The sequence below is a fragment of the Schistocerca gregaria genome, chromosome 2 (assembly GCF_023897955.1).
Source record: "Schistocerca gregaria isolate iqSchGreg1 chromosome 2, iqSchGreg1.2, whole genome shotgun sequence".
NCBI classification, from domain to species: domain Eukaryota; kingdom Metazoa; phylum Arthropoda; class Insecta; order Orthoptera; family Acrididae; genus Schistocerca; species Schistocerca gregaria.
The window spans coordinates 971,500,188-971,523,025 of NC_064921.1; the positions used below are offsets into that span (position 1 = coordinate 971,500,188).

At 43.3% G+C, this 22,838-nt stretch overlaps 57 non-coding genes across 57 annotated transcripts; 29 read left to right on the plus strand and 28 right to left on the minus strand.

The window, feature by feature from the left end:
- The first annotated feature begins 89 nt into the window (after positions 1-89).
- Positions 90-178, plus strand: Trnay-gua (transfer RNA tyrosine (anticodon GUA)). Its single transcript is given in 2 exon segments — positions 90-126; positions 143-178. It is a non-coding gene; the product is annotated as a tRNA-Tyr (tRNA).
- Positions 179-536: 358 nt separating this feature from the next.
- Trnaq-cug (transfer RNA glutamine (anticodon CUG)) lies at positions 537-608 on the minus strand. The gene has a single exon. It is a non-coding gene; the product is annotated as a tRNA-Gln (tRNA).
- A 247-nt stretch (positions 609-855) lies between these two features.
- On the plus strand, positions 856-944 carry Trnay-gua (transfer RNA tyrosine (anticodon GUA)). The gene is given in 2 exon segments: positions 856-892; positions 909-944. It is a non-coding gene; the product is annotated as a tRNA-Tyr (tRNA).
- A 358-nt stretch (positions 945-1,302) lies between these two features.
- Positions 1,303-1,374, minus strand: Trnaq-cug (transfer RNA glutamine (anticodon CUG)). Its single transcript has one exon. It is a non-coding gene; the product is annotated as a tRNA-Gln (tRNA).
- A 247-nt stretch (positions 1,375-1,621) lies between these two features.
- Trnay-gua (transfer RNA tyrosine (anticodon GUA)) lies at positions 1,622-1,710 on the plus strand. The gene is given in 2 exon segments: positions 1,622-1,658; positions 1,675-1,710. It is a non-coding gene; the product is annotated as a tRNA-Tyr (tRNA).
- Positions 1,711-2,068: 358 nt separating this feature from the next.
- Positions 2,069-2,140, minus strand: Trnaq-cug (transfer RNA glutamine (anticodon CUG)). The gene has a single exon. It is a non-coding gene; the product is annotated as a tRNA-Gln (tRNA).
- A 247-nt stretch (positions 2,141-2,387) lies between these two features.
- Positions 2,388-2,476, plus strand: Trnay-gua (transfer RNA tyrosine (anticodon GUA)). The gene is given in 2 exon segments: positions 2,388-2,424; positions 2,441-2,476. It is a non-coding gene; the product is annotated as a tRNA-Tyr (tRNA).
- Positions 2,477-2,834: 358 nt separating this feature from the next.
- Positions 2,835-2,906, minus strand: Trnaq-cug (transfer RNA glutamine (anticodon CUG)). Its single transcript has one exon. It is a non-coding gene; the product is annotated as a tRNA-Gln (tRNA).
- A 247-nt stretch (positions 2,907-3,153) lies between these two features.
- Positions 3,154-3,242, plus strand: Trnay-gua (transfer RNA tyrosine (anticodon GUA)). The gene is given in 2 exon segments: positions 3,154-3,190; positions 3,207-3,242. It is a non-coding gene; the product is annotated as a tRNA-Tyr (tRNA).
- Positions 3,243-3,600: 358 nt separating this feature from the next.
- Trnaq-cug (transfer RNA glutamine (anticodon CUG)) lies at positions 3,601-3,672 on the minus strand. The gene has a single exon. It is a non-coding gene; the product is annotated as a tRNA-Gln (tRNA).
- A 247-nt stretch (positions 3,673-3,919) lies between these two features.
- Positions 3,920-4,008, plus strand: Trnay-gua (transfer RNA tyrosine (anticodon GUA)). Its single transcript is given in 2 exon segments — positions 3,920-3,956; positions 3,973-4,008. It is a non-coding gene; the product is annotated as a tRNA-Tyr (tRNA).
- Positions 4,009-4,366: 358 nt separating this feature from the next.
- On the minus strand, positions 4,367-4,438 carry Trnaq-cug (transfer RNA glutamine (anticodon CUG)). The gene has a single exon. It is a non-coding gene; the product is annotated as a tRNA-Gln (tRNA).
- A 247-nt stretch (positions 4,439-4,685) lies between these two features.
- Positions 4,686-4,774, plus strand: Trnay-gua (transfer RNA tyrosine (anticodon GUA)). The gene is given in 2 exon segments: positions 4,686-4,722; positions 4,739-4,774. It is a non-coding gene; the product is annotated as a tRNA-Tyr (tRNA).
- A 358-nt stretch (positions 4,775-5,132) lies between these two features.
- On the minus strand, positions 5,133-5,204 carry Trnaq-cug (transfer RNA glutamine (anticodon CUG)). Its single transcript has one exon. It is a non-coding gene; the product is annotated as a tRNA-Gln (tRNA).
- A 247-nt stretch (positions 5,205-5,451) lies between these two features.
- Positions 5,452-5,540, plus strand: Trnay-gua (transfer RNA tyrosine (anticodon GUA)). Its single transcript is given in 2 exon segments — positions 5,452-5,488; positions 5,505-5,540. It is a non-coding gene; the product is annotated as a tRNA-Tyr (tRNA).
- A 358-nt stretch (positions 5,541-5,898) lies between these two features.
- Positions 5,899-5,970, minus strand: Trnaq-cug (transfer RNA glutamine (anticodon CUG)). The gene has a single exon. It is a non-coding gene; the product is annotated as a tRNA-Gln (tRNA).
- A 247-nt stretch (positions 5,971-6,217) lies between these two features.
- Trnay-gua (transfer RNA tyrosine (anticodon GUA)) lies at positions 6,218-6,306 on the plus strand. The gene is given in 2 exon segments: positions 6,218-6,254; positions 6,271-6,306. It is a non-coding gene; the product is annotated as a tRNA-Tyr (tRNA).
- A 358-nt stretch (positions 6,307-6,664) lies between these two features.
- On the minus strand, positions 6,665-6,736 carry Trnaq-cug (transfer RNA glutamine (anticodon CUG)). The gene has a single exon. It is a non-coding gene; the product is annotated as a tRNA-Gln (tRNA).
- Positions 6,737-6,983: 247 nt separating this feature from the next.
- On the plus strand, positions 6,984-7,072 carry Trnay-gua (transfer RNA tyrosine (anticodon GUA)). Its single transcript is given in 2 exon segments — positions 6,984-7,020; positions 7,037-7,072. It is a non-coding gene; the product is annotated as a tRNA-Tyr (tRNA).
- Positions 7,073-7,430: 358 nt separating this feature from the next.
- Positions 7,431-7,502, minus strand: Trnaq-cug (transfer RNA glutamine (anticodon CUG)). Its single transcript has one exon. It is a non-coding gene; the product is annotated as a tRNA-Gln (tRNA).
- Positions 7,503-7,749: 247 nt separating this feature from the next.
- On the plus strand, positions 7,750-7,838 carry Trnay-gua (transfer RNA tyrosine (anticodon GUA)). The gene is given in 2 exon segments: positions 7,750-7,786; positions 7,803-7,838. It is a non-coding gene; the product is annotated as a tRNA-Tyr (tRNA).
- A 358-nt stretch (positions 7,839-8,196) lies between these two features.
- On the minus strand, positions 8,197-8,268 carry Trnaq-cug (transfer RNA glutamine (anticodon CUG)). The gene has a single exon. It is a non-coding gene; the product is annotated as a tRNA-Gln (tRNA).
- A 247-nt stretch (positions 8,269-8,515) lies between these two features.
- On the plus strand, positions 8,516-8,604 carry Trnay-gua (transfer RNA tyrosine (anticodon GUA)). The gene is given in 2 exon segments: positions 8,516-8,552; positions 8,569-8,604. It is a non-coding gene; the product is annotated as a tRNA-Tyr (tRNA).
- Positions 8,605-8,962: 358 nt separating this feature from the next.
- Positions 8,963-9,034, minus strand: Trnaq-cug (transfer RNA glutamine (anticodon CUG)). Its single transcript has one exon. It is a non-coding gene; the product is annotated as a tRNA-Gln (tRNA).
- A 247-nt stretch (positions 9,035-9,281) lies between these two features.
- Trnay-gua (transfer RNA tyrosine (anticodon GUA)) lies at positions 9,282-9,370 on the plus strand. Its single transcript is given in 2 exon segments — positions 9,282-9,318; positions 9,335-9,370. It is a non-coding gene; the product is annotated as a tRNA-Tyr (tRNA).
- Positions 9,371-10,047: 677 nt separating this feature from the next.
- On the plus strand, positions 10,048-10,136 carry Trnay-gua (transfer RNA tyrosine (anticodon GUA)). The gene is given in 2 exon segments: positions 10,048-10,084; positions 10,101-10,136. It is a non-coding gene; the product is annotated as a tRNA-Tyr (tRNA).
- Positions 10,137-10,494: 358 nt separating this feature from the next.
- Positions 10,495-10,566, minus strand: Trnaq-cug (transfer RNA glutamine (anticodon CUG)). The gene has a single exon. It is a non-coding gene; the product is annotated as a tRNA-Gln (tRNA).
- Positions 10,567-10,813: 247 nt separating this feature from the next.
- Trnay-gua (transfer RNA tyrosine (anticodon GUA)) lies at positions 10,814-10,902 on the plus strand. Its single transcript is given in 2 exon segments — positions 10,814-10,850; positions 10,867-10,902. It is a non-coding gene; the product is annotated as a tRNA-Tyr (tRNA).
- A 358-nt stretch (positions 10,903-11,260) lies between these two features.
- Trnaq-cug (transfer RNA glutamine (anticodon CUG)) lies at positions 11,261-11,332 on the minus strand. The gene has a single exon. It is a non-coding gene; the product is annotated as a tRNA-Gln (tRNA).
- A 247-nt stretch (positions 11,333-11,579) lies between these two features.
- Positions 11,580-11,668, plus strand: Trnay-gua (transfer RNA tyrosine (anticodon GUA)). The gene is given in 2 exon segments: positions 11,580-11,616; positions 11,633-11,668. It is a non-coding gene; the product is annotated as a tRNA-Tyr (tRNA).
- Positions 11,669-12,026: 358 nt separating this feature from the next.
- On the minus strand, positions 12,027-12,098 carry Trnaq-cug (transfer RNA glutamine (anticodon CUG)). Its single transcript has one exon. It is a non-coding gene; the product is annotated as a tRNA-Gln (tRNA).
- Positions 12,099-12,345: 247 nt separating this feature from the next.
- On the plus strand, positions 12,346-12,434 carry Trnay-gua (transfer RNA tyrosine (anticodon GUA)). The gene is given in 2 exon segments: positions 12,346-12,382; positions 12,399-12,434. It is a non-coding gene; the product is annotated as a tRNA-Tyr (tRNA).
- A 358-nt stretch (positions 12,435-12,792) lies between these two features.
- Positions 12,793-12,864, minus strand: Trnaq-cug (transfer RNA glutamine (anticodon CUG)). The gene has a single exon. It is a non-coding gene; the product is annotated as a tRNA-Gln (tRNA).
- Positions 12,865-13,111: 247 nt separating this feature from the next.
- Positions 13,112-13,200, plus strand: Trnay-gua (transfer RNA tyrosine (anticodon GUA)). The gene is given in 2 exon segments: positions 13,112-13,148; positions 13,165-13,200. It is a non-coding gene; the product is annotated as a tRNA-Tyr (tRNA).
- Positions 13,201-13,558: 358 nt separating this feature from the next.
- On the minus strand, positions 13,559-13,630 carry Trnaq-cug (transfer RNA glutamine (anticodon CUG)). The gene has a single exon. It is a non-coding gene; the product is annotated as a tRNA-Gln (tRNA).
- Positions 13,631-13,877: 247 nt separating this feature from the next.
- Trnay-gua (transfer RNA tyrosine (anticodon GUA)) lies at positions 13,878-13,966 on the plus strand. The gene is given in 2 exon segments: positions 13,878-13,914; positions 13,931-13,966. It is a non-coding gene; the product is annotated as a tRNA-Tyr (tRNA).
- A 358-nt stretch (positions 13,967-14,324) lies between these two features.
- On the minus strand, positions 14,325-14,396 carry Trnaq-cug (transfer RNA glutamine (anticodon CUG)). The gene has a single exon. It is a non-coding gene; the product is annotated as a tRNA-Gln (tRNA).
- Positions 14,397-14,643: 247 nt separating this feature from the next.
- Positions 14,644-14,732, plus strand: Trnay-gua (transfer RNA tyrosine (anticodon GUA)). The gene is given in 2 exon segments: positions 14,644-14,680; positions 14,697-14,732. It is a non-coding gene; the product is annotated as a tRNA-Tyr (tRNA).
- A 358-nt stretch (positions 14,733-15,090) lies between these two features.
- On the minus strand, positions 15,091-15,162 carry Trnaq-cug (transfer RNA glutamine (anticodon CUG)). The gene has a single exon. It is a non-coding gene; the product is annotated as a tRNA-Gln (tRNA).
- A 247-nt stretch (positions 15,163-15,409) lies between these two features.
- Positions 15,410-15,498, plus strand: Trnay-gua (transfer RNA tyrosine (anticodon GUA)). The gene is given in 2 exon segments: positions 15,410-15,446; positions 15,463-15,498. It is a non-coding gene; the product is annotated as a tRNA-Tyr (tRNA).
- Positions 15,499-15,856: 358 nt separating this feature from the next.
- On the minus strand, positions 15,857-15,928 carry Trnaq-cug (transfer RNA glutamine (anticodon CUG)). The gene has a single exon. It is a non-coding gene; the product is annotated as a tRNA-Gln (tRNA).
- A 247-nt stretch (positions 15,929-16,175) lies between these two features.
- Positions 16,176-16,264, plus strand: Trnay-gua (transfer RNA tyrosine (anticodon GUA)). Its single transcript is given in 2 exon segments — positions 16,176-16,212; positions 16,229-16,264. It is a non-coding gene; the product is annotated as a tRNA-Tyr (tRNA).
- Positions 16,265-16,622: 358 nt separating this feature from the next.
- On the minus strand, positions 16,623-16,694 carry Trnaq-cug (transfer RNA glutamine (anticodon CUG)). Its single transcript has one exon. It is a non-coding gene; the product is annotated as a tRNA-Gln (tRNA).
- A 247-nt stretch (positions 16,695-16,941) lies between these two features.
- Positions 16,942-17,030, plus strand: Trnay-gua (transfer RNA tyrosine (anticodon GUA)). The gene is given in 2 exon segments: positions 16,942-16,978; positions 16,995-17,030. It is a non-coding gene; the product is annotated as a tRNA-Tyr (tRNA).
- A 358-nt stretch (positions 17,031-17,388) lies between these two features.
- On the minus strand, positions 17,389-17,460 carry Trnaq-cug (transfer RNA glutamine (anticodon CUG)). Its single transcript has one exon. It is a non-coding gene; the product is annotated as a tRNA-Gln (tRNA).
- A 247-nt stretch (positions 17,461-17,707) lies between these two features.
- Positions 17,708-17,796, plus strand: Trnay-gua (transfer RNA tyrosine (anticodon GUA)). The gene is given in 2 exon segments: positions 17,708-17,744; positions 17,761-17,796. It is a non-coding gene; the product is annotated as a tRNA-Tyr (tRNA).
- Positions 17,797-18,154: 358 nt separating this feature from the next.
- Trnaq-cug (transfer RNA glutamine (anticodon CUG)) lies at positions 18,155-18,226 on the minus strand. Its single transcript has one exon. It is a non-coding gene; the product is annotated as a tRNA-Gln (tRNA).
- Positions 18,227-18,473: 247 nt separating this feature from the next.
- Positions 18,474-18,562, plus strand: Trnay-gua (transfer RNA tyrosine (anticodon GUA)). Its single transcript is given in 2 exon segments — positions 18,474-18,510; positions 18,527-18,562. It is a non-coding gene; the product is annotated as a tRNA-Tyr (tRNA).
- A 358-nt stretch (positions 18,563-18,920) lies between these two features.
- On the minus strand, positions 18,921-18,992 carry Trnaq-cug (transfer RNA glutamine (anticodon CUG)). The gene has a single exon. It is a non-coding gene; the product is annotated as a tRNA-Gln (tRNA).
- Positions 18,993-19,239: 247 nt separating this feature from the next.
- Trnay-gua (transfer RNA tyrosine (anticodon GUA)) lies at positions 19,240-19,328 on the plus strand. The gene is given in 2 exon segments: positions 19,240-19,276; positions 19,293-19,328. It is a non-coding gene; the product is annotated as a tRNA-Tyr (tRNA).
- A 358-nt stretch (positions 19,329-19,686) lies between these two features.
- On the minus strand, positions 19,687-19,758 carry Trnaq-cug (transfer RNA glutamine (anticodon CUG)). Its single transcript has one exon. It is a non-coding gene; the product is annotated as a tRNA-Gln (tRNA).
- Positions 19,759-20,005: 247 nt separating this feature from the next.
- On the plus strand, positions 20,006-20,094 carry Trnay-gua (transfer RNA tyrosine (anticodon GUA)). The gene is given in 2 exon segments: positions 20,006-20,042; positions 20,059-20,094. It is a non-coding gene; the product is annotated as a tRNA-Tyr (tRNA).
- Positions 20,095-20,452: 358 nt separating this feature from the next.
- Positions 20,453-20,524, minus strand: Trnaq-cug (transfer RNA glutamine (anticodon CUG)). Its single transcript has one exon. It is a non-coding gene; the product is annotated as a tRNA-Gln (tRNA).
- Positions 20,525-20,771: 247 nt separating this feature from the next.
- Trnay-gua (transfer RNA tyrosine (anticodon GUA)) lies at positions 20,772-20,860 on the plus strand. Its single transcript is given in 2 exon segments — positions 20,772-20,808; positions 20,825-20,860. It is a non-coding gene; the product is annotated as a tRNA-Tyr (tRNA).
- A 358-nt stretch (positions 20,861-21,218) lies between these two features.
- Positions 21,219-21,290, minus strand: Trnaq-cug (transfer RNA glutamine (anticodon CUG)). Its single transcript has one exon. It is a non-coding gene; the product is annotated as a tRNA-Gln (tRNA).
- Positions 21,291-21,537: 247 nt separating this feature from the next.
- Trnay-gua (transfer RNA tyrosine (anticodon GUA)) lies at positions 21,538-21,626 on the plus strand. The gene is given in 2 exon segments: positions 21,538-21,574; positions 21,591-21,626. It is a non-coding gene; the product is annotated as a tRNA-Tyr (tRNA).
- Positions 21,627-21,983: 357 nt separating this feature from the next.
- Trnaq-cug (transfer RNA glutamine (anticodon CUG)) lies at positions 21,984-22,055 on the minus strand. The gene has a single exon. It is a non-coding gene; the product is annotated as a tRNA-Gln (tRNA).
- Between the last annotated feature and the right edge of the window lie 783 nt (positions 22,056-22,838).

The window sequence follows — 22,838 nt, forward strand, 5'->3', positions numbered from 1 at the left end:
TCTATATGGCCGCGCTGAGTAGCAGTGTGTGCAGACGGCAGACAGGGACGGACGTAAAGCAATGAGTAGGAATAAGAAAGTATACAGAGCCTCTGGTAGCTTAGTTGGTAGAGCGGTGGACTGTAGTGGAGGATTCACAGTTATCCATAGGTCGCTGGTTCAAATCCGGCCCAGAGGACTGTTTTTCTAATCTCAGCAGCAAAGAGGCTCCAGAGAATGCCCACTGAGTCAGAACCTCCGTATGTTTTAAACCTATTTTAAAGGAAATTCATTTGCTCAGCTTGTAATAGCTAGTTGATAATCATGGGATTTTTAACCTTCGTGGGATAATGATATTTCTTCGAATTATCGTAAAATTGCTTGCTCTTACAGGTATTACTCGTTTAATGTTCTATATAGGTCACAAAGTCGCACCATTATTCGGCCGTTTTATAGACGCATCGTTTTCTACACAAACGTAGAAACTAACGCCGTGAGCCTATTGCTGCTACTTCCTCAGCGAGAAACTCTTATTACAGAAAATTTAGACTAAACGAAGGTTCCACCGAGATTCGAACTCTGATCGCTGGATTCAGAGTCCAGAGTGCTAACCGTTACACCATGGAACCAGACAGCAGGATAAGACTCGTAATACACTTAGCAGTCCTCTGACATACTTCAGACACTTCCTACTTGCATATTTTAACCTAATCGACACCATCGAGCATTATAAAACTTAATCTGGGCAATGTTTGCAGTTGCAGCCGATGATTGCATTTCCTGTGCGTCTATATGGCCGCGCTGAGTAGCAGTGTGTGCAGACGGCAGACAGGGACGGACGTAAAGCAATGAGTAGGAATAAGAAAGTATACAGAGCCTCTGGTAGCTCTGTTGGTAGAGCGGTGGTCTGTAGTGGAGGATTCACAGTTATCCATAGGTCGCTGGTTCAAATCCGGCCCAGAGGACTGTTTTTCTAATCTCAGCAGCAAAGAGGCTCCAGAGAATGCCCACTGAGTCAGAACCTCCGTATGTTTTAAACCTATTTGAAAGGAAATTCATTTGCTCAGCTTGTAATAGCTAGTTGATAATCATGGGATTTTTAACCTTCGTGGGATAATGATATTTCTTCGAATTATCGTAAAATTGCTTGCTCTTACAGGTATTACTCGTTTAATGTTCTATATAGGTCACAAAGTCGCACCAATATTCGGCCGTTTTATAGACGCATCGTTTTCTACACAAACGTAGAAACTAAAGCCGTGAGCCTATTGCTGCTACTTCCTCAGCGAGAAACTCTTATTACAGAAAATTTAGACTAAACGAAGGTTCCACCGAGATTCGAACTCGGATCGCTGGATTCAGAGTCCAGAGTGCTAACCGTTACACCATGGAACCAGACAGCAGGATAAGACTCGTAATACACTTAGCAGTCCTCTGACATACTTCAGACACTTCCTACTTGCATATTTTAACCTAATCGACACCATCGAGCATTATAAAACTTAATCTGGGCAATGTTTGCAGTTGCAGCCGATGATTGCATTTCCTGTGCGTCTATATGGCCGCGCTGAGTAGCAGTGTGTGCAGACGGCAGACAGGGACGGACGGAAAGCAATGAGTAGGAATAAGAAAGTATACAGAGCCTCTGGTAGCTCAGTTGGTCAAGCGGTGGACTGTAGTGGAGGATTCACAGTTATCCATAGGTCGCTGGTTCAAATCCAGCCCAGAGGACTGTTTTTCTAATCTCAGCAGCAAAGAGGCTCCAGAGAATGCCCACTGAGTCAGAACCTCCGTATGTTTTAAACCTATTTTAAAGGAAATTCATTTGCTCAGCTTGTAATAGCTAGTTGATAATCATGGGATTTTTAACCTTCGTGGGATAATGATATTTCTTCGAATTATCGTAAAATTGCTTGCTCTTACAGGTATTACTCGTTTAATGTTCTATATAGGTCACAAAGTCGCACCAATATTCGGCCGTTTTATAGACGCATCGTTTTCTACACAAACGTAGAAACTAACGCCGTGAGCCTATTGCTGCTACTTCCTCAGCGAGAAACTCTTGTTACAGAAAATTTAGACTAAACGAAGGTTCCACCGAGATTCGAACTCGGATCGCTGGATTCAGAGTCCAGAGTGCTAACCGTTACACCATGGAACCAGACAGCAGGATAAGACTCGTAATACACTTAGCAGTCCTCTGACATACTTCAGACACTTCCTACTTGCATATTTTAACCTAATCGACACCATCGAGCATTATAAAACTTAATCTGGGCAATGTTTGCAGTTGCAGCCGATGATTGCATTTCCTGTGCGTCTATATGGCCGCGCTGAGTAGCAGTGTGTGCAGACGGCAGACAGGGACGGACGTAAAGCAATGAGTAGGAATAAGAAAGTATACAGAGCGTCTGGTAGCTCAGTTGGTAGAGCGGTGGACTGTAGTGGAGGATTCACAGTTATCCATAGGTCGCTGGTTCAAATCCGGCCCAGAGGACTGTTTTTCTAATCTCAGCAGCAAAGAGGCTCCAGAGAATGCCCACTGAGTCAGAACCTCCGTATGTTTTAAACCTATTTGAAAGGAAATTCATTTGCTCAGCTTGTAATAGCTAGTTGATAATCATGGGAATTTTAACCTTCGTGGGATAAAGATATTTCTTCGAATTATCGAAAAATTGCTTGCTCTTACAGGTATTACTCGTCTAATGTTTTATATAGGTCACAAAGTCGCACCAATATTCGGCCGTTTTATAGACGCATCGTTTTCTACACAAACGTAGAAACTAACGCCGTGAGCCTATTGCTGCTACTTCCTCAGCGAGAAACTCTTATTACAGAAAATTTAGACTAAACGAAGGTTCCACCGAGATTCGAACTCGGATCGCTGGATTCAGAGTCCAGAGTGCTAACCATTACACCATGGAACCAGACAGCAGGATAAGACTCGTAATACACTTAGCAGACCTCTGACATACTTCAGACACTTCCTACTTGCATATTTTAACCTAATCGACACCATCGAGCATTATAAAACTTAATCTGGGCAATGTTTGCAGTTGCAGCCGATGATTGCATTTCCTGTGCGTCTATATGGCCGCGCTGAGTAGCAGTGTGTGCAGACGGCAGACAGGAACGGACGTAAAGCAATGAGTAGGAATAAAAAAGTATACAGAGCCTCTGGTAGCTCAGTTGGTAGAGCGGTGGACTGTAGTGGAGGATTCACAGTTATCCATAGGTCGCTGGTTCAAATCCGGCCCAGAGGACTGTTTTTCTAATCTCAGCAGCAAAGAGGCTCCAGAGAATGCCCACTGAGTCAGAACCTCCGTATGTTTTAAACCTATTTGAAAGGAAATTCATTTGCTCAACTTGTAATAGCTAGTTGATAATCATGGGATTTTTAACCTTCGTGGGATAATGATATTTCTTCGAATTATCGTACAATTGCTTGCTCTTACAGGTATTACTCGTTTAATGTTCTATATAGGTCACAAAGTCGCACCAATATTCGGCCGTTTTATAGACGCATCGTTTTCTACACAAACGTAGAAACTAACGCCGTGAGCCTATTGCTGCTACTTCCTCAGCGAGAAACTCTTATTACAGAAAATTTAGACTAAACGAAGGTTCCACCGAGATTCGAACTCGGATCGCTGGATTCAGAGTCCAGAGTGCTAACCGTTACACCATGGAACCAGACAGCAGGATAAGGCTCGTAATACACTTAGCAGTCCTCTGACATACTTCAGACACTTCCTACTTGCATATTTTAACCTAATCGACACCATCGAGCATTATAAAACTTAATCTGGGCAATGTTTGCAGTTGCAGCCGATGATTGCATTTCCTGTGCGTCTATATGGCCGCGCTGAGTAGCAGTGTGTGCAGACGGCAGACAGGGACGGACGTAAAGCAATGAGTAGGAATAAGAAAGTATACAGAGCCTCTGGTAGCTCTGTTGGTAGAGCGGTGGTCTGTAGTGGAGGATTCACAGTTATACATAGGTCGCTGGTTCAAATCCGGCCCAGAGGACTCTTTTTCTAATCTCAGCAGCAAAGAGGCTCCAGAGAATGCCCACTGAGTCAGAACTTCCGTATGTTTTAAACCTATTTGAAAGGAAATTCATTTGCTCAACTTGTAATAGCTAGTTGATAATCATGGGATTTTTAACCTTCGTGGGATAATGATATTTCTTCGAATTATCGTACAATTGCTTGCTCTTACAGGTATTACTCGTTTAATGTTCTATATAGGTCACAAAGTCGCACCAATATTCGGCCGTTTTATAGACGCATCGTTTTCTACACAAACGTAGAAACTAACGCCGTGAGCCTATTGCTGCTACTTCCTCAGCGACAAACTCTTATTACAGAAAATTTAGACTAAACGAAGGTTCCACCGAGATTCGAACTCGGATCGCTGGATTCAGAGTCCAGAGTGCTAACCGTTACACCATGGAACCAGACAGCAGGATAAGACTCGTAATACACTTAGCAGTCCTCTGACATACTTCAGACACTTCCTACTTGCATATTTTAACCTAATCGACACAATCGAGCATTATAAAACTTAATCTGGGCAATGTTTGCAGTTGCAGCCGATGATTGCATTTCCTGTGCGTCTATATGGCCGCGCTGAGTAGCAGTGTGTGCAGACGGCAGACAGGGACGGACGGAAAGCAATGAGTAGGAATAAGAAAGTATACAGAGCCTCTGGTAGCTCAGTTGGTCGAGCGGTGGACTGTAGTGGAGGATTCACAGCTATCCATAGGTCGCTGGTTCAAATCCGGCCCAGAGGACTGTTTTTCTAATCTCAGCAGCAAAGAGGCTCCAGAGAATGCCCACTGAGTCAGAACCTCCCTATGTTTTAAACCTATTTTAAAGGAAATTCATTTGCTCAGCTTGTAATAGCTAGTTGATAATCATGGGATTTTTAACCTTCGTGGGATAATGATATTTCTTCGAATTATCGTACAATTGCTTGCTCTTACAGGTATTACTCGTTTAATGTTCTATATAGGTCACAAAGTCGCACCAATATTCGGCCGTTTTATAGACGCATCGTTTTCTACACAAACGTAGAAACTAACGCCGTGAGCCTATTGCTGCTACTTCCTCAGCGAGAAACTCTTATTACAGAAAATTTAGACTAAACGAAGGTTCCACCGAGATTCGAACTCGGATCGTTGGATTCAGAGTCCAGAGTGCTAACCGTTACACCATGGAACCAGACAGCAGGATAAGACTCGTAATACACTTAGCAGTCCTCTGACATACTTCAGACACTTCCTACTTGCATATTTTAACCTAATCGACACCATCGAGCATTATAAAACTTCATCTGGGCAATGTTCGCAGTTGCAGCCGATGATTGCATTTCCTGTGCGTCTATATGGCCGCGCTGAGTAGCAGTGTGTGCAGACGGCAGACAGGGACGGACGTAAAGCAATGAATAGGTATAAGAAAGTATACAGAGCCTCTGGAAGCTCAGTTGGTAGAGCGGTGGACTGTAGTGGAGGATTCACAGTTATCCATAGGTCGCTGGTTCAAATCCGGCCCAGAGGAATGTTTTTCTAATCTCAGCAGCAAAGAGGCTCCAGAGAATGCCCACTGAGTCAGAACCTCCGTATGTTTTAAACCTATTTTAAAGGAAATTCATTTGCTCAGCTTGTAATAGCTAGTTGATAATCATGGGATTTTTAACCTTCGTGGGATAATGATATTTCTTCGAATTATCGTAAAATTGCTTGCTCTTACAGGTATTACTCGTTTAATGTTCTATAGAGGTCACAAAGTCGCACCAATATTCGGCCGTTTTATAGACGCATCGTTTTCTACACAAACGTAGAAACTAACGCCGTGAGCCTATTGCTGCTACTTCCTCAGCGACAAACTCTTATTACAGAAAATTTAGACTTAACGAAGGTTCCACCGAGATTCGAACTCGGATCGCTGGATTCAGAGTCCAGAGTGCTAACCGTTACACCATGGAACCAGACAGCAGGATAAGACTCGTAATACACTTAGCAGTCCTCTGACATACTTCAGACACTTCCTACTTGCATATTTTAACCTAATCGACACCATCGAGCATTATAAAACTTAATCTGGGCAATGTTTGCAGTTGCAGCCGATGATTGCATTTCCTGTGCGTCTATATGGCCGCGCTGAGTAGCAGTGTGTGCAGACGGCAGACAGGGACGGACGTCAAGCAATGAGTAGGAATAAGAAAGTATACAGAGCCTCTGGTAGCTCAGTTGGTAGAGCGGTGGACTGTAGTGGAGGATTCGCAGTTATCCATAGGTCGCTGGTTCAAATCCGTCTCAGAGGACTGTTTTTCTAATCTCAGCAGCAAAGAGGCTCCAGAGAATGCCCACTGAGTCAGAACCTCCGTATGTTTTAAACCTATTTTAAAGGAAATTCATTTGCTCAGCTTGTAATAGCTAGTTGATAATCATGGGATTTTTAACCTTCGTGGGATAATGATATTTCTTCGAATTATCGTAAAATTGCTTGCTCTTACAGGTATTACTCGTTTAATGTTCTATATAGGTCACAAAGTCGCACCAATATTCGGCCGTTTTATAGACGCATCGTTTTCTACACAAACGTAGAAACTAACGCCGTGAGCCTATTGCTGCTACTTCCTCAGCGAGAAACTCTTATTACAGAAAATTTAGACTAAACGAAGGTTCCACCGAGATTCGAACTCGGATCGCTGGATTCAGAGTCCAGAGTGCTAACCATTACACCATGGAACCAGACAGCAGGATAAGACTCGTAATACACTTAGCAGACCTCTGACATACTTCAGACACTTCCTACTTGCATATTTTAACCTAATCGACACCATCGAGCATTATAAAACTTAATCTGGGCAATGTTTGCAGTTGCAGCCGATGATTGCATTTCCTGTGCGTCTATATGGCCGCGCTGAGTAGCAGTGTGTGCAGACGGCAGACAGGAACGGACGTAAAGCAATGAGTAGGAATAAAAAAGTATACAGAGCCTCTGGTAGCTCAGTTGGTAGAGCGGTGGACTGTAGTGGAGGATTCACAGTTATCCATAGGTCGCTGGTTCAAATCCGGCCCAGAGGACTGTTTTTCTAATCTCAGCAGCAAAGAGGCTCCAGAGAATGCCCACTGAGTCAGAACCTCCGTATGTTTTAAACCTATTTGAAAGGAAATTCATTTGCTCAACTTGTAATAGCTAGTTGATAATCATGGGATTTTTAACCTTCGTGGGATAATGATATTTCTTCGAATTATCGTACAATTGCTTGCTCTTACAGGTATTACTCGTTTAATGTTCTATATAGGTCACAAAGTCGCACCAATATTCGGCCGTTTTATAGACGCATCGTTTTCTACACAAACGTAGAAACTAACGCCGTGAGCCTATTGCTGCTACTTCCTCAGCGAGAAACTCTTATTACAGAAAATTTAGACTAAACGAAGGTTCCACCGAGATTCGAACTCGGATCGCTGGATTCAGAGTCCAGAGTGCTAACCGTTACACCATGGAACCAGACAGCAGGATAAGGCTCGTAATACACTTAGCAGTCCTCTGACATACTTCAGACACTTCCTACTTGCATATTTTAACCTAATCGACACCATCGAGCATTATAAAACTTAATCTGGGCAATGTTTGCAGTTGCAGCCGATGATTGCATTTCCTGTGCGTCTATATGGCCGCGCTGAGTAGCAGTGTGTGCAGACGGCAGACAGGGACGGACGTAAAGCAATGAGTAGGAATAAGAAAGTATACAGAGCCTCTGGTAGCTCTGTTGGTAGAGCGGTGGTCTGTAGTGGAGGATTCACAGTTATCCATAGGTCGCTGGTTCAAATCCGGCCCAGAGGACTCTTTTTCTAATCTCAGCAGCAAAGAGGCTCCAGAGCATGCCCACTGAGTCAGAACCTACCTATGTTTTAAACCTATTTTAAAAGAAATTCATTTGCTCAGCTTGTAATAGCTAGTTGATAATCATGGGATTTTTAACCTTCGTGGGATAATGATATTTCTTCGAATTATCGTAAAATTGCTTGCTCTTACAGGTATTACTCGTTTAATGTTCTATATAGGTCACAAAGTCGCACCAATATTCGACCGTTTTATAGACGCATCGTTTTCTACACAAACGTAGAAACTAACGCCGTGAGCCTATTGCTGCTACTTCCTCAGCGAGAAACTCTTATTACAGAAAATTTAGACTAAACGAAGGTTCCACCGAGATTCGAACTCGGATCGCTGGATTCAGAGTCCAGAGTGCTAACCGTTACACCATGGAACCAGACAGCAGGATAAGACTCGTAATACACTTAGCAGTCCTCTGACATACTTCAGACACTTCCTACTTGCATATTTTAACCTAATCGACACCATCGAGCATTATAAAACTTAATCTGGGCAATGTTTGCAGTTGCAGCCGATGATTGCATTTCCTGTGCGTCTATATGGCCGCGCTGAGTAGCAGTGTGTGCAGACGGCAGACAGGGACGGACGTAAAGCAATGAGTAGGAATAAGAAAGTATACAGAGCCTCTGGTAGCTCAGTTGGTAGAGCGGTGTACTGTAGTGGAGGATTCACAGTTATCCATAGGTCGCTGGTTCAAATCCGGCCCCGAGGACTGTTTTTCTAATCTCAGCAGCAAAGAGGCTCCAGAGAATGCCCACTGAGTCAGAACCTCCGTATGTTTTAAACCTATTTTAAAGGAAATTCATTTGCTCAGCTTGTAATAGCTAGTTGATAATCATGGGATTTTTAACCTTCGTGGGATAATGATATTTCTTCGAATTATCGTACAATTGCTTGCTCTTACATGTATTACTCGTGTAATGTTCTATATAGGTCACAAAGTCGCACCAATATTCGGCCGTTTTATAGACGCATCGTTTTCTACACAAACGTAGAAACTAACGCCGTGAGCCTATTGCTGCTACTTCCTCAGCGAGAAACTCTCATTACAGAAAATTTAGACTAAACGAAGGTTCCACCGAGATTCGAACTCGGATCGCTGGATTCAGAGTCCAGAGCGCTAACCGTTACACCATGGAACCAGACAGCAGGATAAGACTCGTAATACGCTTAGCAGTCCTCTGACATACTTCAGACACTTCCCACTTGCATATTTTAAACTAATCGACACCATCGAGCATTATAAAACTTAATCTGGGCAATGTTTGCAGTTGCAGCCGATGATTGCATTTCCTGTGCGTCTATATGGCCGCGCTGAGTAGCAGTGTGTGCAGACGGCAGACAGGGACGGGCGTAAAGCAATGAGTAGGAATAACAAAGTATACAGAGGCTCTGGTAGCTCAGTTGGTAGAGCGGTGGACTGTAGTGGAGGATTCACAGTTATCCATAGGTCGCTGGTTCAAATCCGGCCCAGAGGACTGTTTTTCTAATCTCAGCAGCAAAGAGGCTCCAGAGAATGCCCACTGAGTCAGAACCTCCCTATGTTTTAAACCTATTTTAAAGGAAATTCATTTGCTCAGCTTGTAATACCTAGTTGATAATCATGGGATTTTTAACCTTCGTGGGATAATGATATTTCTTCGAATTATCGTAAAATTGCTTGCTCTTACAGGTATTACTCGTCTAATGTTTTATATAGGTCACAAAGTCGCACCAATATTCGGCCGTTTTATAGACGCATCGTTTTCTACACAAACGTAGAAACTAACGCCGTGAGCCTATTGCTGCTACTTCCTCAGCGAGAAACTCTTGTTACAGAAAATTTAGACTAAACGAAGGTTCCACCGAGATTCGAAGTCGGATCGCTGGATTCAGAGTCCAGAGCGCTAACCGTTACACCATGGACCCAGACAGTAGGATAAGACTCGTAATACACTTAGCAGTCCTCTGACATACTTCAGACACTTCCTACTTGCATATTTTAACCTAATCGACACCATCGAGCATTATAAAACTTAATCTGGGCAATGTTTGCAGTTGCAGCCGATGATTGCATTTCCTGTGCGTCTATATGGCCGCGCTGAGTAGCAGTGTGTGCAGACGGCAGACAGGGACGGACGTAAAGCAATGAGTAGGAATAAGAAAGTATACAGAGCCTCTGGTAGCTCAGTTGGTAGAGCGGTGGACTGTAGTGGAGGATTCACAGTTATCCATAGGTCGCTGGTTCAAATCCGGCCCAGAGGACTGTTTTTCTAATCTCAGCAGCAAAGAGGCTCCAGAGAATGCCCACTGAGTCAGAACCTCCCTATGTTTTAAACCTATTTTAAAGGAAATTCATTTGCTCAGCTTGTAATAGCTAGTTGATAATCATGGGATTTTTAACCTTCGTGGGATAATGATATTTCTTCGAATTATCGTAAAATTGCTTGCTCTTACAGGTACTACTCGTTTAATGTTCTATATAGGTCACAAAGTCGCACCAATATTCGGCCGTTTTATAGACGCATCGTTTTCTACACAAACGTAGAAACTAACCCCTTAAGCCTATTGCTGCTACTTCCTCAGCGAGAAACACTTATTACAGAAAATTTAGACTAAACGAAGGTTCCACCGAGATTCGAACTCGGATCGCTGGACACAGAGTCCAGAGTGCTAACCGTTACACCATGGAACCAGACTGTAAGATAAGAGTCGTAATACACTTAGCAGCCCTCTGACATACTTCAGACACTTCCTACTTGCGTATTTTAACCTAATCGACACCATCGAGCATTATAAAACTTAATCTGGGCAATGTTTGCAGTTGCAGCCGATGATTGCATTTCCTGTGCGTCAATATGGCCGCGCTGAGTGCCGTCTGCACACACTGCTAGACAGGGACGGACGTAAAGCAATGAGTAGGAATAAGAAATTATACAGAGCCTGTGGTAGCTCAGTTGGTAGAGCGGTGGACTGTAGTGGAGGATTCGCAGTTATCCATAGGTCGCTGGTTCAAATCCGGCCCAGAGGACTGTTTTTCTAATCTCAGCAGCAAAGAGGCTCCAGAGAATGTCCACTGAGTCAGAACCTCCCTATGTTTTAAACCTATTTTAAAGGAAATTCATTTGCTCAGCTTGTAATAGCTAGTTGATAATCATGGGATTTTTAACCTTCGTGGGATAATGATATTTCTTCGAATTATCGTAAAATTGCTTGCTCTTACAGGTATTACTCGTTTAATGTTCTATATAGGTCACAAAGTCGCACCAATATTCGGCCGTTTTATAGACGCATCGTTTTCTACACAAACGTAGAAACTAACGCCGTGAGCCTATTGCTGCTACTTCCTCAGCGAGAAACTCTGATTACAGAAAATTTAGACCAAACGAAGGTTCCACTGAGATTCGAACTCGGATCGCTGGATTCAGAGTCCAGAGTGCTAACCGTTACACCATGGAACCAGACAGCAGGGTAAGACTCGTAATACACTTAGCAGTCCTCTGACATACTTCAGACACTTCTTACTTGCATATTTTAACCTAATCGACACCATCGAGCATTATAAAACTTAATCTGGGCAATGTTTGCAGTTGCAGCTGATGATTGCATTTCCTGTGCGTCTATATGGCCGCGCTGAGTAGCAGTGTGTGCAGACGGCAGACAGGGACGGACGTAAAGCAATGAGTAGGAATAAGAAAGTATACAGAGCCTCTGGTAGCTCAGTTGGTAGAGCGGTGGACTGTAGTGGAGGATTCACAGTTATCCATAGGTCGCTGGTTCAAATCCGGCCCAGAGAACTGTTTTTCTAATCTCAGCAGCAAAGAGGCTCCAGAGAATGCCCACTGAGTCAGAACCTCCCTATGTTTTAAACCTATTTTAAAGGAAATTCATTTGCTCAGCTTGTAATACCTAGTTGATAATCATGGGATTTTTAACCTTCGTGGGATAATGATATTTCTTCGAATTATCGTAAAATTGCTTGCTCTTACAGGTATTACTCGTTTAATGTTCTATATAGGTCACAAAGTCGCACCAATATTCGGCCGTTTTATAGACGCATCGTTTTCTACACAAACGTAGAAACTAACGCCGTGAGCCTATTGCTGCTACTTCCTCAGCGAGAAACTCTTATTACAGAAAATTGAGACTAAACGAAGGTTCCACCGAGATTCGAACTCGGATCGCTGGATTCAGAGTCCAGAGTGCTAACCGTTACACCATGGAATCAGACAGCAGGATAAGACTCGTAATACACTTAGCAGTCCTCTGACATACTTCAGACACTTCCTACTTGCATATTTTAACCTAATCGACACCATCGAGCATTATAAAACTTAATCTGGGCAATGTTTGCAGTTGCAGCCGATGATTGCATTTCCTGTGCGTCTATATGGCCGCGCTGAGTAGCAGTGTGTGCAGACGGCAGACAGGGACGGACGTAAAGCAATGAGTAGGAATAAGAAAGTATACAGGGCCTCTGGTAGCTCAGTTGGTAGAGCGGTGGACTGTAGTGGAGGATTCACAGTTATCCATAGGTCGCTGGTTCAAATCCGGCCCAGAGGACTGTTTTTCTAATCTCAGCAGCAAAGAGGCTCCAGAGAATGCCCACTGAGTCAGAACCTCCGTATGTTTTAAACCTATTTTAAAGGAAATTCATTTGCTCAGCTTGTAATACCTAGTTGATAATCATGGGATTTTTAACCTTCGTGGGATAATGATATTTCTTCGAATTATCGTAAAATTGCTTGCTCTTACAGGTATTACTCGTTTAATGTTCTATATAGGTCACAAAGTCGCACCAATATTCGGCCGTTTTATAGACGCATCGTTTTCTACACAAACGTAGAAACTAACGCCGTGAGCCTATTGCTGCTACTTCCTCAGCGAGAAACTCTTATTACAGAAAATTGAGACTAAACGAAGGCTCCACCGAGATTCGAACTCGGATCGCTGGATTCAGAGTCCAGAGTGCTAACCGTTACACCATGGAACCAGACAGCAGGATAAGACTCGTAATACAGTTAGCAGTCCCCTGACGTACTTCAGACACTTCCTACTTGCATATTTTAACCTAATCGACACCATCGAGCATTATAAAACTTAATCTGGGCAATGTTTGCAGTTGCAGCCGATGATTGCATTTCCTGTGCGTCTATATGGCCGCGCTGAGTAGCAGTGTGTGCAGACGGCAGACAGGGACGGACGTAAAGCAATGAGTAGGAATAAGAAAGTATACAGAGCCTCTGGTAGCTCAGTTGGTAGAGCGGTGGACTGTAGTGGAGGATTCACAGTTATCCATAGGTCGCTGGTTCAAATCCGGCCCAGAGGACTGTTTTTCTAATCTCAGCAGCAAAGAGGCTCCAGAGAATGCCCACTGAGTCAGAACCTCCCTATGTTTTAAACCTATTTTAAAGGAAATTCATTTGCTCAGCTTGTAATAGCTAGTTGATAATCATGGGATTTTTAACCTTCGTGGGATAATGATATTTCTTCGAATTATCGTAAAATTGCTTGCTCTTACAGGTACTACTCGTTTAATGTTCTATATAGGTCACAAAGTCGCACCAATATTCGGCCGTTTTATAGACGCATCGTTTTCTACACAAACGTAGAAACTAACCCCTTAAGCCTATTGCTGCTACTTCCTCAGCGAGAAACACTTATTACAGAAAATTTAGACTAAACGAAGGTTCCACCGAGATTCGAACTCGGATCGCTGGACACAGAGTCCAGAGTGCTAACCGTTACACCATGGAACCAGACTGTAAGATAAGAGTCGTAATACACTTAGCAGCCCTCTGACATACTTCAGACACTTCCTACTTGCGTATTTTAACCTAATCGACACCATCGAGCATTATAAAACTTAATCTGGGCAATGTTTGCAGTTGCAGCCGATGATTGCATTTCCTGTGCGTCAATATGGCCGCGCTGAGTGCCGTCTGCACACACTGCTAGACAGGGACGGACGTAAAGCAATGAGTAGGAATAAGAAATTATACAGAGCCTGTGGTAGCTCAGTTGGTAGAGCGGTGGACTGTAGTGGAGGATTCGCAGTTATCCATAGGTCGCTGGTTCAAATCCGGCCCAGAGGACTGTTTTTCTAATCTCAGCAGCAAAGAGGCTCCAGAGAATGTCCACTGAGTCAGAACCTCCCTATGTTTTAAACCTATTTTAAAGGAAATTCATTTGCTCAGCTTGTAATAGCTAGTTGATAATCATGGGATTTTTAACCTTCGTGGGATAATGATATTTCTTCGAATTATCGTAAAATTGCTTGCTCTTACAGGTATTACTCGTTTAATGTTCTATATAGGTCACAAAGTCGCACCAATATTCGGCCGTTTTATAGACGCATCGTTTTCTACACAAACGTAGAAACTAACGCCGTGAGCCTATTGCTGCTACTTCCTCAGCGAGAAACTCTGATTACAGAAAATTTAGACCAAACGAAGGTTCCACTGAGATTCGAACTCGGATCGCTGGATTCAGAGTCCAGAGTGCTAACCGTTACACCATGGAACCAGACAGCAGGGTAAGACTCGTAATACACTTAGCAGTCCTCTGACATACTTCAGACACTTCTTACTTGCATATTTTAACCTAATCGACACCATCGAGCATTATAAAACTTAATCTGGGCAATGTTTGCAGTTGCAGCTGATGATTGCATTTCCTGTGCGTCTATATGGCCGCGCTGAGTAGCAGTGTGTGCAGACGGCAGACAGGGACGGACGTAAAGCAATGAGTAGGAATAAGAAAGTATACAGAGCCTCTGGTAGCTCAGTTGGTAGAGCGGTGGACTGTAGTGGAGGATTCACAGTTATCCATAGGTCGCTGGTTCAAATCCGGCCCAGAGAACTGTTTTTCTAATCTCAGCAGCAAAGAGGCTCCAGAGAATGCCCACTGAGTCAGAACCTCCCTATGTTTTAAACCTATTTTAAAGGAAATTCATTTGCTCAGCTTGTAATACCTAGTTGATAATCATGGGATTTTTAACCTTCGTGGGATAATGATATTTCTTCGAATTATCGTAAAATTGCTTGCTCTTACAGGTATTACTCGTTTAATGTTCTATATAGGTCACAAAGTCGCACCAATATTCGGCCGTTTTATAGACGCATCGTTTTCTACACAAACGTAGAAACTAACGCCGTGAGCCTATTGCTGCTACTTCCTCAGCGAGAAACTCTTATTACAGAAAATTGAGACTAAACGAAGGTTCCACCGAGATTCGAACTCGGATCGCTGGATTCAGAGTCCAGAGTGCTAACCGTTACACCATGGAATCAGACAGCAGGATAAGACTCGTAATACACTTAGCAGTCCTCTGACATACTTCAGACACTTCCTACTTGCATATTTTAACCTAATCGACACCATCGAGCATTATAAAACTTAATCTGGGCAATGTTTGCAGTTGCAGCCGATGATTGCATTTCCTGTGCGTCTATATGGCCGCGCTGAGTAGCAGTGTGTGCAGACGGCAGACAGGGACGGACGTAAAGCAATGAGTAGGAATAAGAAAGTATACAGGGCCTCTGGTAGCTCAGTTGGTAGAGCGGTGGACTGTAGTGGAGGATTCACAGTTATCCATAGGTCGCTGGTTCAAATCCGGCCCAGAGGACTGTTTTTCTAATCTCAGCAGCAAAGAGGCTCCAGAGAATGCCCACTGAGTCAGAACCTCCGTATGTTTTAAACCTATTTTAAAGGAAATTCATTTGCTCAGCTTGTAATACCTAGTTGATAATCATGGGATTTTTAACCTTCGTGGGATAATGATATTTCTTCGAATTATCGTAAAATTGCTTGCTCTTACAGGTATTACTCGTTTAATGTTCTATATAGGTCACAAAGTCGCACCAATATTCGGCCGTTTTATAGACGCATCGTTTTCTACACAAACGTAGAAACTAACGCCGTGAGCCTATTGCTGCTACTTCCTCAGCGAGAAACTCTTATTACAGAAAATTGAGACTAAACGAAGGCTCCACCGAGATTCGAACTCGGATCGCTGGATTCAGAGTCCAGAGTGCTAACCGTTACACCATGGAACCAGACAGCAGGATAAGACTCGTAATACAGTTAGCAGTCCCCTGACGTACTTCAGACACTTCCTACTTGCATATTTTAACCTAATCGACACCATCGAGCATTATAAAACTTAATCTGGGCAATGTTTGCAGTTGCAGCCGATGATTGCATTTCCTGTGCGTCTATATGGCCGCGCTGAGTAGCAGGGTGTGCAGACGGCAGACAGGGACGGACGTAAAGCAATGAGTAGGAATAAGAAAGTATACAGAGCCTCTGGTAGCTCAGTTGGTAGAGCGGTGGACTGTAGTGGAGGATTCACAGTTATCCATAGGTCGCTGGTTCAAATCCGGCCCAGAGGACTGTTTTTCTAATCTCAGCAGCAAAGAGGCTCCAGAGAATGCCCACTGAGTCAGAACCTCCCTATGTTTTAAACCTATTTTAAAGGAAATTCATTTGCTCAGCTTGTAATAGCTAGTTGATAATCATGGGATTTTTAACCTTCGTGGGATAATGATATTTCTTCGAATTATCGTAAAATTGCTTGCTCTTACAGGTATTACTCGTTTAATGTTCTATATAGGTCACAAAGTCGCACCAATATTCGGCCGTTTTATAGACGCATCGTTTTCTACACAAACGTAGAAACTAACGCCGTGAGCCTATTGCTGCTACTTCCTCAGCGAGAAACTCTTATTACAGAAAATTTAGACTAAACGAAGGTTCCACCGAGATTCGATCTCGGATTGCTGGATTCAGAGTCCAGAGTGCTAACCGTTACACCATGGAACCAGACAGCAGAATAAGACTCGTAATACACTTAGCAGTCCTCTGACATACTTCAGACACTTCCTACTTGCATATTTTAACCTAATCGACACCATCGAGCATTATAAAACTTAATCTGGGCAATGTTTGCAGTAGCAGCCGATGATTGCATTTCCTGTGCGTCTATATGGCCGCGCTGAGTAGCAGTGTGTGCAGACGGCAGACAGGGACGGACGTAAAGCAATGAGTAGGAATAAGAAAGTATACAGAGCCTCTGGTAGCTCAGTTGGTAGAGCGGTGGACTGTAGTGGAGGATTCACAGTTATCCATAGGTCGCTGGTTCAAATCCGGCCCAGAGGACTGTTTTTCTAATCTCAGCAGCAAAGAGGCTCCAGAGAATGCCCACTGTGTCAGAACCTCCCTATGTTTTAAACCTATTTTAAAGGAAATTCATTTGCTCAGCTTGTAATAGCTAGTTGATAATCATGGGATTTTTAACCTTCGTGGGATAATGATATTTCTTCGAATTATCGTAAAATTGCATGCTCTTACAGGTATTACTCGTTTAATGTTCTATATAGGTCACAAAGTCGCACCAATATTCGGCCGTTTTATAGACGCATCGTTTTCTACACAAACGTAGAAACTAACGCCGTGAGCCTATTGCTGCTACTTCCTCAGCGAGAAACTCTTATTACAGAAAATTTAGACTAAACGAAGGTTCCACCGAGATTCGAACTCGAATAGCTGGATTCAGAGTCCAGAGTGCTAACCGTTACACCATGGAACCAGACAGCAGGATAAGACTCGTAATACACTTAGCAGTCCTGTGACATACTTCAGACACTTCCTACTTGCATATTTTAACCTAATCGACACCATCGAGCATTATATAACTAAATCTGGGCAATGATTGCAGTTGCAGCCGATGACTGCATTTCCTGTGCGTCTATATGGAAGCGCTGAGTAGTAGTGTGTGCAGACGGCACACAGGGACGGACGTAAAGCAATGAGTAGGAATAAGAAAGTATACAGAGCGTCTGGTCGCTCAGTTGGTAGAGCGGTGGACTGTAGTGGAGGATTCACAGTTATCCATAGGTCGCTGGTTCAAATCCGGCCCAGAGGACTCTTTTTCTAATCTCAGCAGCAAAGAGGCTCCAGAGAATGCCCACTGAGTCAGAACCTCCCTATGTTTTAAACCTATTTTAAAGGAAATTCATTTGCTCAGCTTGTAATAGCTAGTTGATAATCATGGGATTTTTAACCTTCGTGGGATAATGATATTTCTTCGAATTATCGTAAAATTGCTTGCTCTTACAGGTATTACTCGTTTAATGTTCTATATAGGTCACAAAGTCGCACCAATATTCGGCCGTTTTATAGACGCATCGTTTTCTACACAAACGTAGAAACTAACGCCGTGAGCCTATTGCTGCTACTTCCTCAGCGAGAAACTCTTATTACAGAAAATTTAGACTAAACGAAGGTTCCACCGAGATTCGGACTCGGATCGCTGGATTCAGAGTCCAGAGTGCTAACCGATACACCATGGAACCAGACAGCAGGATAAGACTCGTAATACACTTAGCAGTCCTGTGACATACTTCAGACACTTCCTACTTGCATATTTTAACCTAATCGACACCATCGAGCATTATATAACTAAATCTGGGCAATGTTTGCAGTTGCAGCCGATGACTGCATTTCCTGTGCGTCTATATGGAAGCGCTGAGTAGTAGTGTGTGCAGACGGCACACAGGGACGGACGTAAAGCAATGAGTAGGAATAAGAAAGTATACAGAGCGTCTGGTAGCTCAGTTGGTAGAGCGGTGGACTGTAGTGGAGGATTCACAGTTATCCATAGGTCGCTGGTTCAAATCCGGCCCAGAGGACTCTTTTTCTAATCTCAGCAGCAAAGAGGCTCCAGAGAATGCCCACTGAGTCAGAACCTCCCTATGTTTTAAACCTATTTTAAAGGAAATTCATTTGCTCAGCTTGTAATAGCTAGTTGATAATCATGGGATTTTTAACCTTCGTGGGATAATGATATTTCTTCGAATTATCGTAAAATTGCTTGCTCTTACAGGTATTACTCGTTTAATGTTCTATATAGGTCACAAAGTCGCACCAATATTCGGCCGTTTTATAGACGCATCGTTTTCTACACAAACGTAGAAACCAACGCCGTGAGCCTATTGCTGCTACTTCCTCAGCGAGAAACTCTTATTACAGAAAATTTAGACTAAACGAAGGTTCCACCGAGATTCGGACTCGGATCGCTGGATTCAGAGTCCAGAGTGCTAACCGATACACCATGGAACCAGACAGCAGGATAAGACTCGTAATACACTTAGCAGTCCTCTGACATACTTCAGACACTTCCTACTTGCATATTTTAACCTAATCGACACCATCGAGCACCATAAAACTTAATCTGGGCAATGTTTGCAGTTGCAGCCGATGATTGCATTTCCTGTGCGTCTATATGGCCGCGCTGAGTAGCAGTGTGTGCAGATGGCAGACAGGGACGGACGTAAAGCAATGAGTAGGAATAAGAAAGTATACAGAGCCTCTGGTAGCTCAGTTGGTAGAGCGGTGGACTGTAGTGGAGGATTCACAGTTATCCATAGGTCGCTGGTTCAAATCCGGCCCAGAGGACTGTTTTTCTAATCTCAGCAGCTAAGAGGCTCCAGATAATGATCACTGAGTCAGAACCTCCCTATGTTTTAAACCTATTTTAAAGGAAATTCATTTGCTCAGCTTGTAATAGCTAGTTGATAATCATGGGATTTTTAACCTTCGTGGGATAATGATATTTCTTCGAATTATCGTAAAATTGCTTGCTCTTACAGGTATTACTCGTTTAATGTTCTATATAGGTCACAAAGTCGCACCAATATTCGGCCGTTTTATAGACGCATCGTTTTCTACACAAACGTAGAAACTAACGCCGTGAGCCTATTGCTGCTACTTCCTCAGCGAGAAACTCTTATTACAGAAAATTTAGACTAAACGAAGGTTCCACCGAGATTCGAACTCGGATCGCTGGATTCAGAGTCCAGAGTGCTAACCGATACACCATGGAACCAGACAGCAGGATAAGACTCGTAATACACTTAGCAGTCCTCTGACATACTTCAGACACTTCCTACTTGCATATTTTAACCTAATCGACACCATCGAGCATTATAAAACTTAATCTGGGCAATGTTTGCAGTTGCAGCCGATGATTGCATTTCCTGTGCGTCTATATGGCCGCGCTGAGTAGCAGTGTGTGCAGACGGCAGACAGGGACGGACGTAAAGCAATGAGTAGGAATAAGAAAGTATACAGAGCCGCTGGTAGCTCAGCTGGTAGAGTGGTGGACTGTAGTGGAGGATTCACAGTTATCCATAGGTCGCTGGTTCAAATCCGGCCCAGAGGACTGTTTGTCTAATCTCAGCAGCAAAGAGGCTCCAGAGAATGCCCACTGAGTCAGAACCTCCCTATGTTTTAAACCTATTTTAAAGGAAATTCATTTGCTCAGCTTGTAATAGCTAGTTGATAATCATGGGATTTTTAACCTTCGTGGGATAATGATATTTCTTCGAATTATCGTAAAATTGCTTGCTCTTACAGGTATTACTCGTTTAATGTTCTATATAGGTCACAAAGTCGCACCAATATTCGGCCGTTTTATAGACGCATCGTTTTCTACACAAACGTAGAAACTAACGCCGTGAGCCTATTGCTGCTACTTCCTCAGCGAGAAACTCTTATTACGGAAAATTTAGACTAAACGAAGGTTCCACCGAGATTCGAACTCGGACCGCTGGATTCAGAGTCCAGAGTGCTAACCGTTACACCATGGAACCAGACAGCAGGATAAGACTCGTAATACACTTAGCAGTCCTCTGACATACTTCAGACACTTCCTACTTGCATATTTTAACCTAATCGACACCATCGAGCATTATATAACTAAATCTGGGCAATGTTTGCAGTTGCAGCCGATGACTGCATTTCCTGTGCGTCTATATGGAAGCGCTGAGTAGTAGTGTGTGCAGACGGCAGACAGGGACGGACGTAAAGCAATGAGTAGGAATAAGAAAGTATACAGAGCGTCTGGTAGCTCAGTTGGTAGAGCGGTGGACTGTAGTGGAGGATTCACAGTTATCCATAGGTCGCTGGTTCAAATCCGGCCCAGAGGACTGTTTTTCTAATCTCAGCAGCAAAGAGGCTCCAGAGAATGCCCACTGAGTCAGAACCTCCCTATGTTTTAAACCTATTTTAAAGGAAATTCATTTGCTCAGCTTGTAATAGCTAGTTGCTAATCATGGGATTTTTAACTTTCGTGGGATAATGATATTTCTTCGAATTATCGTAAAATTGCTTGCTCTTACAGGTATTACTCGTTTAATGTTCTATATAGGTCACAAAGTCGCACCAATATTCGGCCGTTTTATAGACGCATCGTTTTCTACACAAACGTAGAAACTAACGCCGTGAGCCTATTGCTGCTACTTCCTCAGCGAGAAACTCTTATTACAGAAAAGTTAGACTAAACGAAGGTTCCACCGAGATTCGAACTCGGATCGCTGGATTCAGAGTCCAGAGTGCTAACCGTTACACCATGGAACCAGACAGCAGGATAAGACTCGTAATACACTTAGCAGTCCTCTGACATACTTCAGACACTTCCTACTTGCATATTTTAACCTAATCGACACCATCGAGCATTATAAAACTTAATCTGGGCAATGTTTGCAGTTGCAGCCGATGAATGCATTTCCTGTGCGTCTATATGGCCGCGCTGAGTAGCAGTGTGTGCAGACGGCAGACATTGACGGACGTAAAGCAATGAGTAGGAATAAGAAAGTATACAGAGCCTCTGGTAGCTCAGTTGGTAGAGCGGTGGACTGTAGTGGAGGATTCACAGTTATCCATAGGTCGCTGGTTTAAATCCGGCCCAGAGGACTGTTTTTCTAATCTCAGCAGAAAGAGGCTCCAGAGAATGCCCACTGAGTCAGAAGCTCCCTATGTTTTAAACCTATTTTAAAGGAAATTCCTTTGCTCAGCTTGTAATAGCTAGTTGATAATCATGGGATTTTTAACCTTCGTGGGATAATGATATTTCTTCGAATTATCGTAAAATTGCTTGCTCTTACAGGTATTACTCGTTTAATGTTCTATATAGGTCACAAAGTCGCACCAATATTCGGCCGTTTTATAGACGCATCGTTTTCTACACAAACGTAGAAACTAACGCCGTGAGCCTATTGCTGCTACTTCCTCAGCGAGAAACTCTTATTACAGAAAATTTAGACTAAACGAAGGTTCCACCGAGATTCGAACTCGGATCGCTGGATTCAGAGTCCAGAGTGCTAACCGTTACACCATGGAACCAGACAGCAGGATAAGACTCGTAATACACTTAGCAGTCCTCTGACATACTTCAGACACTTCCTACTTGCATATTTTAACCTAATCGACACCATCGAGCATTATAAAACTTAATCTGGGCAATGTTTGCAGTTGCAGCCGATGATTGCATTTCCTGTGCGTCTATATGGCCGCGCTGAGTAGCAGTGTGTGCAGACGGCAGACAGGGACGGACGTAAAGCAATGAGTAGGAATAAGAAAGTATACAGAGCCTCTGGTAGCTCAGTTGGCAGTCAGCCAGCGGCTGCTCTGGAGATCGGACGTGCCGTGCTGTGTGCTGTGCTGCGTTAGCTCCGCGTGGTAAGTCTCTGCTCTTGCTGCAACGCGTCGCTGTCTATAGTATTTGTGTAGACATGAAAAAGAATTAAGAGATGTCGCACCCGCTACGAAAAGATACTTTGAAATTCACGTTTGATCGCAACTTTGTCCGACCGAGGTCATTTGATGTTGAACAGTGGTTAGAGGATGATGTTAAAATAGGACTTGATGATATTATCGGCATACATTTCTCGATTATGAACAGTGTGGTTTTCGTGAAACTTGCCAGTCCAGAATTGTGTGAAAGGATAGTTCGATCTTGTGGTGGCATTCTGAAATTTAAACATGCTGACGGAAATGTTGGGGAGGTTACCGTTGCCCATGCTGGTCTAGGTATTCGGAGCGTGCGAGTCTTTGAACTTCCCTTTGAAATTACAAGTGACCAGATAAATGCTGTTATTGCTCCATACGGGAAAGTTTTGAGTAATA